At 39.3% G+C, this 9637-nt stretch overlaps 1 non-coding gene and 1 pseudogene across 1 annotated transcript; both read right to left on the reverse strand.

The window, feature by feature from the left end:
* Positions 1 to 886: 886 nt before the first annotated feature.
* Positions 887 to 1161, reverse strand: LOC118709399 (annotated as a pseudogene).
* Positions 1162 to 6148: 4987 nt separating this feature from the next.
* On the reverse strand, positions 6149 to 6218 carry LOC118710024. Its single transcript, XR_004985252.1, has one exon. It is a non-coding gene; the product is annotated as a small nucleolar RNA SNORD82 (small nucleolar RNA).
* Between the last annotated feature and the right edge of the window lie 3419 nt (positions 6219 to 9637).

The raw sequence follows: 9637 nt of genomic DNA on the forward strand, positions 1-9637 counted from the left end.
TTGGTCTGCGGACTGGAGGGTCCTGGGTTCGGTTCCGGTCAGGGGCATGTACGTTGGTTGTGGGTGCATCCCCGGTGGGGGGTGTGCGGGAGGCAGCTGGTCGATGTTTCTCTCTCGTTGACGTTTCTGGCTCTCTATCCCTCTCCCTTCCTCTCTGTAAAAAATCAATAAAATATATTTTTTTTAAAAAATCAATAGTGAAAGAATCATGGATTGGCTGCCTCCTGTACAGGGTATCGAACTGTGACTTCCAGGCTTATAGGTCAATGTTCAACCACTGAGCAACACCAGTGGGTGGTTTTTAATTTCAAGTAATGAGCAGCCCTGGCCAATGTAGCTGTTGGCTGGGTGAAGACACAAGCCTGGGTTGTGGATTTGATCCCCAGTGGCCGATTGATGGATCTCTCTCTCCATCTTCCTTTAAAAAAAAAAAAAAAAAAAAAAAAATATATATATATATATATATATATATATATATATATATATATATATATATATTATTTTTAGGAGAGCTGGCTGATACCTTTATTGTTTAGGGACAGGGTGCTCAAGAGCTCTTGGTAGGGTGGGCCTGCTTCCTCTTCACCATCACGGGCTTCTGGCTGCACAGGACAGCGCTGGCCATGCGTAGATCTGGGTGGTACTTGTTCTAGTCTCTAGAATCTAGAGTAGGGGTGTCGAACTCAATCAGAGAAGGGGCCAAAATCTAAAATCCAGCCTAAATCGCGGGCCGAATGGTTTACTGAACAGTCATAAACTGTCATTGTGATGGAAACGCAGCGGAGTGCAGTGATGACAGCGCGGTGCGGGCCACATTGCAAGGCCTGGCGGGACTGATTTGGCCCACGGGCCTTGTGTTTGACACATGTGATCTAGAGGATCATGTACCGGATGCTGCTTAGGGTGGGTGCTCACGTAGGAAGTGGCTGGCTCTCACTGGCTGGATCTTTGCTTTATGATGAGCACCACCCCTTTGCCATCGGGCACCAGCTCCATGCCCACTGTCTTGCGGTGAATCAACCCGTTATAGCGAAAGGAGTAGTGGGCCTTCAGGTTACTGGGTTCGGTGCTGTACGTCTGCTTGTTCCTCTTGATCAGAAAGCTGGAGCAGTTCCACACGATCATTCATTGCAGGTGGTCAGACATGGCAGCAGCTCCTCACGCCGCAGCCTCAAAATTAATTTAAACATCTTAAAGAAGTCGTGAACACACATGAAAGATGACAGTACATGAAGGATACAAAAAGAATAGTCAGAGATTTGATATAATTTCAGTGAGGAAAGATCTCCCTATATTAGGGTATTCCTGTACATCTAAAAAATTACATATTTTTAAAATACATTTTTATTGATTCTAGAGAGGTAGATTAGAAACATCAATGATGAGAATCATTGATCAGCTGCCTCCCCCACGCCCTACACTGGGGTTCAAGCCTGCAACCTGGGCATATATATGCCCCGACCAGGAATGGAACCCTGACCACCTGATTCATAGGTCACTGCTCAATGACTGAGCCACAATGGCTAGGCCAGTGGTTGGCAAACTCATTAGTCAACAGAGCCAAATATCAACATAAAATTATTTGAAATTTCTTTTGGGAGCCTAATTATTTAAACTTAAAACTATATAGGTAGATACATTGTTATTAACTTAATTAGGGTACTCCTAAGCTGACCTTTGCTAAAAATGTCCTCAATCTAATTGAGGTATGTTCGCTGAAGTCAACCCCTTCCAACTCTCCCATCCACATCCATCTTGTAAACTTGTTTCATCTATCTCCTTTCATTCATCCTCTCTGTATGTCCAAACCATCTCAACGTACCTTTCTCAATCCTGAACATTACATCTTCTTTCACTCCTCAACGTTCCCTAAATTAACTTAATAAACTTTACTTACAGTTTTAGGTCTTCAACTATAGGTATGTTGAATAAAACTTGATATCATACTTAATAACATTATTTAATAAAAATAAATTCCTTACAATGTCCATAAAATTAAATCATGACAATGACTAACACTAATGTGAACAATGGCCTTGCATTTCCTTGGAAAGTTTGAGTAAGTCAGATTTGTATGTTGTATTTTTTAATTTTAGGCACGATTCCAGATATGATTGTTCACACAAATATGTAGACCCGAATAAGGAAAGAACAGCAAATGCTAGTTTTTTCAGTTGATTATATGAGTCAGGAATACTATTCCAGGTGTTAAAAATCAACATATCTTCCTTCTCCAGGTCTTTCAAAGCAGACCACTTGTGCTGTGAACTAAGTTCACATTTGTTTTTTTCCAATATTTCTATATCAGCACAAAGACGTTCAAATTTTGAGCTCCACAATTCTTTGTTTTTTATATCCAGCAATTGCATTTCAAAGTTGCCAATGTCAATATTAAAGGGAGAAAAATTTAATTCTGTTACAGTAGCTTTCAGAGGTTTTTTAACAAAGGCTAACGTCGCTTTGCTGTTTCTGATATCCTGAAACCTGTTGAGAAAAGCTTCCCTCATATTTAAAAGTGTTGTTTGGAAATACCAAATGTCAATGTAAGAATTATTTTCTTGGCAATGTTTCAACAGGCTTGGAAAGTGAAACAAAGTTTCTCTTTCAAAATCTTGAGCCAAAAGAGATAATTTGTTTTCAAATGAAATAACTTCTTCTAACATTGAAAAAATTGTGTTTCCTTTCCCCTGTAGTTTACGATTAAGCTCATTTAGATGAGATGTAACATCTACCATGAAATAAAATTTTTGGATCCACTGATCGTTCCATAGTTCTGGATAGTGAACACCCTTCTCAAGGAGAAATGCTTTAATTTCTGTTAATAAGGAAGCAAAACGTTTCAAAACGTTTCCTCTTGATAACCAACGTACCTTGTTATGCAGCAGCAGATCTGCATACTCACTCTCAATTTCAACTAAAAATTCTTTAAATTGGCGATGATTAAAACCTTTAGCTATAATGGAGTTGATAATGTTAATCACCAATTCCATAACTTTGCAAATTTCTTCTGGAAATGTCTGCGCACAAAGTGCTTCTTGATGAATGATGCAATGGTAAGTAAGTATCTCGTGATTAATTTTTTCTTTCAAAATGGCAACAAACCCATTTCTTACACCGGTCATACTTTTAGACCCATCTGTTGAAATTGAGACAATTTTATCAAATGGAATATGATGTTTTTCAATGCACTCAATTACAGCATTTGCTATATCCTCTCCACATGTTTGACCTTTGAGTGGCAATAATCCTAAAAGTTCTTCTTTAGGACCTGTAGATGAAATAAATCGTACAAAAAGTGAAACTTGCACTGTATCATTTATGTCACAAGACTCACCAACTGCTATTGATAAAGCTGAAACCAATTTAAGATCTTCGACTCGCTGGTCAGTTAAATTCGAAGACATTTTGACTCTTCCATCTCTCACTGTTTTAGCAGACAATGGTAACTCTTTAATTTTTTTTAGGATATCTGCTTTATTCTTAAAATCCCGAAATAGCTCTTCAGATGCATTTATAAAACAACTTTTTATGTATTCACCATCTGTATATGGTTTTCCTCTCTTAGCAATCTCTTGACTAACCACAAAACTTGCAATATCAACATTGTTGGAAGATTGCATCCAGTAATTAAATACAGAACTTGAGTTTTCTTGACTCTTCTGAAGTTCCTCAACTGCTTTCTTCCTTGCATCACCAACAGGATATTTAGTACTAAATGACTCGTGTTTAGTTATAAAGTGTCTCTCCAAATTTGATTTCTTGTTATGTGCCAATTTTTCCTGACAAATAAGACAGGTCGGAAGGCCATTTAAGTTTTGAATAAACGCAAAAGTCTCGGTCCACTCAACTTTAAATACACGGTTTTCGTCTTCCGTTTTTCTTTGCTTCTTCTTTGTAGTCATGTCAAACAGGGCACCTAAAAAAAGTTTTATTTTATAATAATAAAGCCACCAATACAAAATAATCACAATTCTTAAATTGATGACAAAATATCTGGAGGATTTGCTTATGGTTGGAAAAATACAGGTAACTTGCCCTAGCCGGCTTGGCTCGGTGGATAGAGCATCAGCCTGTGGACTGAAGAGTCCCAGGTTTGATTCCAGCCAAGGGCACATACCTGGATTGCGGGCTCAATCCCCAGCGGGGGGCGTGCAGGAGACAGCCGATAAATGATTCTCTCTCATCATTGATGTTTCTATCTCTCCTTCTCCCTTCCTCTACATTAGGGGTGTCGAATTCAATCAGAGAAGGGGCCAAAATCTAAAATCCAGCCTAAATTGCGGGCCGAATGGTTTACTGAACAGTCATAAATTGTCATTGTGATGGAAACGCAGCGGAGTGCAGTGATGACAGCGCGGTGCGGGCCACATTGCAAGGCCTGGCGGGACGGACTTGGCCCGCGGGCCTTGTGTTTGACACATGTGCTCTACATCAATAATTAAAAAGAAAAGAAAAATATAGGTAACTTTATGCTTTGAGTAGGTAGTTTTGTCACCAGTGCGTGATTTGCAGACTAGCACTAAACCACTGCACAATGAGACTGCTGACAGGTTCACTCAACTCCTGCTGAGCCTGCCTGCGCCACGTCTCCCATTGCCCAACCTATGGACACCCACTTCTTCTAACGCCACTTCTTCAAAATAGACTCGCCCAAGCCAAAAACCAACTTATGTGCATGGGCCACGAAGTTTCAATAGCACTGTACGTACTTACCCACCTGTGGTATTTTGTGAAAGAACTACACTCAAGAGGCCAAAGAGCTGCATGTGGCTAGCGAGCTACAGTTTGCCGACCACTCAGCTAGGCTATATTTCTTTTGAAGATTTTTAAAATTTAGGAAAAGAGGCATCAATTGGCTGGCTCTTGCATACCCCCTACTTGGGGATCAAGCTCCGCAACCTGGGTATGTGTCCTGACTGGGAATTTGAACAGGCAACCTTTCAGTGAACGAGCTGATGTTCACCAACTCAGTCACACCCGCCAGAGCTAAACAGTTATTTTTTGTAAGTTCATTATTGCTTGCTGACTCAGGAATTTCTAGCACCAGCAAACACTGTCAGGCACTACTGTAAGCATTTAACATTCTAACTTATTTAATCTTAACAACACTGGGAGAGTGGGGAGGGAAGAGTAATTATTTAACCTGCCAATTAGACTAGAAATATAACAATTAAGGAATTACCTATCAGTAGCACAATTATCTAAAGCAGTACATACCTTTTTTACTGTCTTTTCCTTTTGGTTTCTCTAGTTTAATTTCATTGCCAAAGACTTTTAAACCAGTGAGTTCTAAGGCTTTTTCCAGATCCTCAGCAGATTCAAAATCCACATAGCCAAACTTCCTTTAAGGTGATAAGGCAAAGGATAAAAAGTACACGTTTAAAAAAAGCAAAAGCAAGAGCCCCATTTACATGTATACTAGACAAGCAGCAACACTAATGCAATGGGGCAAGCAATGATTTAAGTTAAAAAGCAGCATACTCTATTAATAAAACTAAGTCACTGAAAGCTCAGGATACAGACTGAGGTTTAAATACCAAGCAAGACCTGATGCAGGTCCATCTCTGAGTTTATCTTTATTAACTACACTGCTCATAACAGCTAACAAAAGAACTTGTTAAAGCATCAAGGAAGGAGAATGCTGTCTGGTTATTTGGATCTAATATTATAGTTTTACGTATTTTTAAGAATAAAAGGTCATAGCTTATTAAAAATTATTTTGTGCTATATCAAAAGTTAAGGGAGATTATGGAAACTTCAATTGGGGAAGGTTGTACAATTTAATAATCTAAGTAATAGTTCATTAATGTCTAAACTTTGAAGACACACTCGCGCTAAAGGGTAAAGTACTAATGTTCTAAAAAGGGAGGAAAAAAAGCATTAGCAGACCCAGGAATATGGTTGGCTTAACTTCCCCTTACCTACCTGGACACGCCAATTCTGACATCCACAACAGCAAGATCGTTTTTAGCAAAAACTTCACTGATACCCGTTTTTAATTCAGGAGCAGACTTGCTAAAGTTCAGGTTTCCAACAAAGAGACTGAAACCCGTAGTTGGTTCTGTGGCTGCACAAAAAATTAACTCAAATTAATCTGATTTATAAAGTACGGGATGAATTTGATTTCCAGCATAAATTTCTATACACAGCACATCAGCATACTGCAATGTAACATCAGGTTTCAGTATTAAGTCCCTTTGTTGTTCATCACTTGTGCTATTAGGTACAAATCCCTCTCTCCATTATGACAAGTTACCTTCCACTTTCTGTTTCTTGGCCTCAGGAGCAGCTTTCTGTTTGGCCATTTTCTTCTTTCCTTTTCCAGGTGCTTCTTTGACAGGTTCTAGACAAGATTTCAAACACTCTGTGTTATCCATAAGTAGCCACACATATTCAGTACCTTCTTTAAATAAAACTCACACCAAATCACTTAGAATCTAGCTTAATTACCTTCCTCCTCTTCTTCATCTTCATTCTCAGCTGTGCTCTTAGCCTTCACGGAAACAGCTTTTATGGGAGCTATCTTGCCTTCAGCTGGTGCAATCTCCATAGGTTCTTCTTCAGAGTCTGAAAGAGAAGCTACGTAATCAAAAACTCAAGAGAATTGTCCCCAAATCAACATTAGTTCCAGATAAATATAAAGGAAAAAAATATAACACAGTACTGTGCTTAGTAGTTACATAAAAAATTAACAGATTACTTGGAAGTGAAACCCTATATTATGAAGACTATTCATAGAATGTGCTGTGCTAAACATTTTATCAGGGACAGGCAATCATTCACAGCTACTACCCTAGTACACAACCAGCACAGAGAATCCCTGGGAGGATTTTTATCTACCCCCATGGTGTCATGGAAGGAGTATGTTTGCATGTTGCCCAGCCATCCTACAACCTCACCCCTAATGTACCTTGCAAACAAGAGCCCAAGGACTACCCATAGAACACCTTACCAAATTTTTCGTCATCATCCTCATCATCCAAGAAAGGGGCAGCAGCAGTAGCTGTCATCACTGCTGGCTGAAATTCCTCCTCCTCCTCTTCATTGTTGTCATCATCACTATCTTCCTTCTTGATGTTCTCTGCTCCTTTGACTGGGGTGGCTGCTCCCATCTTACCAGGTGTGGCTAATGCTTTGGCTGGTGTAACTGCTGCCTTTTTGCCAGGGGTTGGCACAGCCACTGCCTTTTTGCCAGGGGTGACAACTGCTTTCTTGCCTGGTGTGGCAACTGCAATCTTTATTGTTGGAAAAACCATCACCTTCTTTCCTGGAGTTGTAGCCTTCTTGACTTTTTTCTGAGGAGTGATAACCTGGAAATGAAATAAACATGAGTTTATTTTTAAACTCAAGAGTGACCACTGGTTCCCACATAAGTGAGTGCTAAATTCTGGCACTACCTCTGGTTCAAGACCACATGGGTTAGATATATACTAACATATATACTAACATCATGTTACATGTCCTTCTCTGTACCTATGAAATCACAGTCCTCATTTTCAGGTAAAATATCCAATCATAATGAACCCGTTAACACTTCAAATACCTCTGGACCCAGACTTTTAAATTTCTGTATCTCATCCTCTAGTAATTGCTTTCAGCTTTGGCAATCTGAAAATAGACTATGTGGATTTCATCTGCTACTGTGTGGCCCAAAGAAAGATTTTTACAGCCTCAATTTTTTTCTCTTCTAACAATGAGAACCAATGTTACATGTTGTTTTAAGGATTAAGCTCAAACTGTTAAGTGTTATTAAATCATTTGGGGAGGTGGTTTGAAGTTCACTGAAAACTCAGTATTAGGACCAGAGATAAAATGAGTTATCAAATAGGCTAGACAGTCCTTACAAAATTAATACAAAGAGTGAGCAGTTAGCTTGATAAAAACATTATCTACATTCAAGTCACACTCAAAGCTTTTTGTTGACCATCATTTCATCAAGTTATGTGTTAAAATAAAACTTTTAGTTGCCCTGACCTGTTGGGCTCAGTGGATTGAGCAACAGCCTTCAAACTCAAGGGTCCCAGGTTCGATTCCAGTCAAGGGCATGTACCTTGGTTGCGGGCACATACCCAGTAGGGAGTGTGCAGGAGGCAACTGATTGATGTTTCTAACTCTCTACCCCTCTCCCTTCCTCTCTGTAAGAAATTTGATAAAATATATTAAAAAAACAAACAAAACAAAAACTTATAGTTGTCTTTACTGTGTTTAGCCAGCATAGCCAAGGGTTCGGCAAGCCTGAGGGAGGGCCAGCAAAGGATGAAAAGACAAAGAGAATAAGCTGGGTCTAAGTGGATCTTCTGTGCATTACTGAGTCAACAGAACAGAGCCAGACTGCAAGCTGATGCTTTATTTTATAGTCAGAGTTAAACAAGGTAATTTATAATATTCTTATAAGTTTTATTTGTTTTGGCAGCACTTGCCAAATTAGCTACCCAAGAAATATCTAGATAGCAATCACAAGATCAAGCTTAATTATGCTAAGAGGGCTGTTGCCCTCTAAGCTGGGACTTCTTTGCAGCTTTGCCAGCAGGTCAGTCCAAAGCTTAACCCTATAACCACTCCCTACATCTCACCCTTTTTTAAATTTTAAGCTACTAATAATGGAAGTAAAACTTAAACATTAAGAACAAAGTTCTATTAAAATAGTAACAAAACAATGCCAATGTAAAACCCAGACATGGTTATTAATAAAACAATGCTAATGTAACACTACAATAATGGAGAAATCAAATTATAGTAACATTTTTCTACTAAATGAAAGTTTCTTTTACTGATTTATTCAAGAGTCCTCGGACTTGGCTATGCAAGTTTGCAGAAAACTGGCAGCTAACCAATGCTAGCATGGCCAGAAACATGAATGAGGGAGTAGCTTCCACTTCTTGCTTTTCTGCCATCTGCTGTGCCTTAGTTTTAACTTCTTCAGCTGACCCCATTTTGGCACCTTGGCCTTTTATATAGCCTTTGTCATCTTCCTTTTCTGCTTTGCTATCATCAGGGCAACTCTATCTTTTGAACAATGGGACAAGGAGCTTCTCTGGGTCCACTCTGGTGACATACATAATGCTCTGGCACCCAAATTGGCTGTGCTGCTCCTACTGGAAAGATACAAACACAACCTCTTCCCAACATCATTACTGGATCTGGTCCAAACCATTATCCACTTTGTGCATCCTTCCGGGCTAACCTCTCAGAGGCTATTATATTGGAGGCCCAACGCCTTTCAACTGCTGTATGACCCTCTGCATCGAAATTCAAAAAACTTAAAGAACATGACTGAGTTTGTTTTGAGGTGACATATAACATCCGTCTCCCCCTTTCTGTGTTAGTAATTGCATTTTAAGAGTACAATTTGCTCTTTCCACTATTGCTCCACCTTGAGGGTTGTAAGGAATACCAGTTTTATGACAAATTTGATATTGTTAACAAAAATGTTGAAAAGCAGAACTAGTTTATGCGGGTCCATTGTTTGTCTTTAGCTCTAAGGGAGGACCTAGTACCACAAAGGCAGCTAGGCAATGATTAATTACATGCTTGGTATACTTTCCATTTAGGGAGTTGCAAAGATAAAGTGGGAGCAGGTATCTACATTAACATGTACCCATCTATGCTTACCAAATTCCTTTATGTGGGTGACATT

The sequence above is a fragment of the Pipistrellus kuhlii genome, unplaced genomic scaffold, assembly GCF_014108245.1.
Source record: "Pipistrellus kuhlii isolate mPipKuh1 unplaced genomic scaffold, mPipKuh1.p scaffold_m20_p_7, whole genome shotgun sequence".
Lineage (NCBI taxonomy): Eukaryota > Metazoa > Chordata > Mammalia > Chiroptera > Vespertilionidae > Pipistrellus > Pipistrellus kuhlii.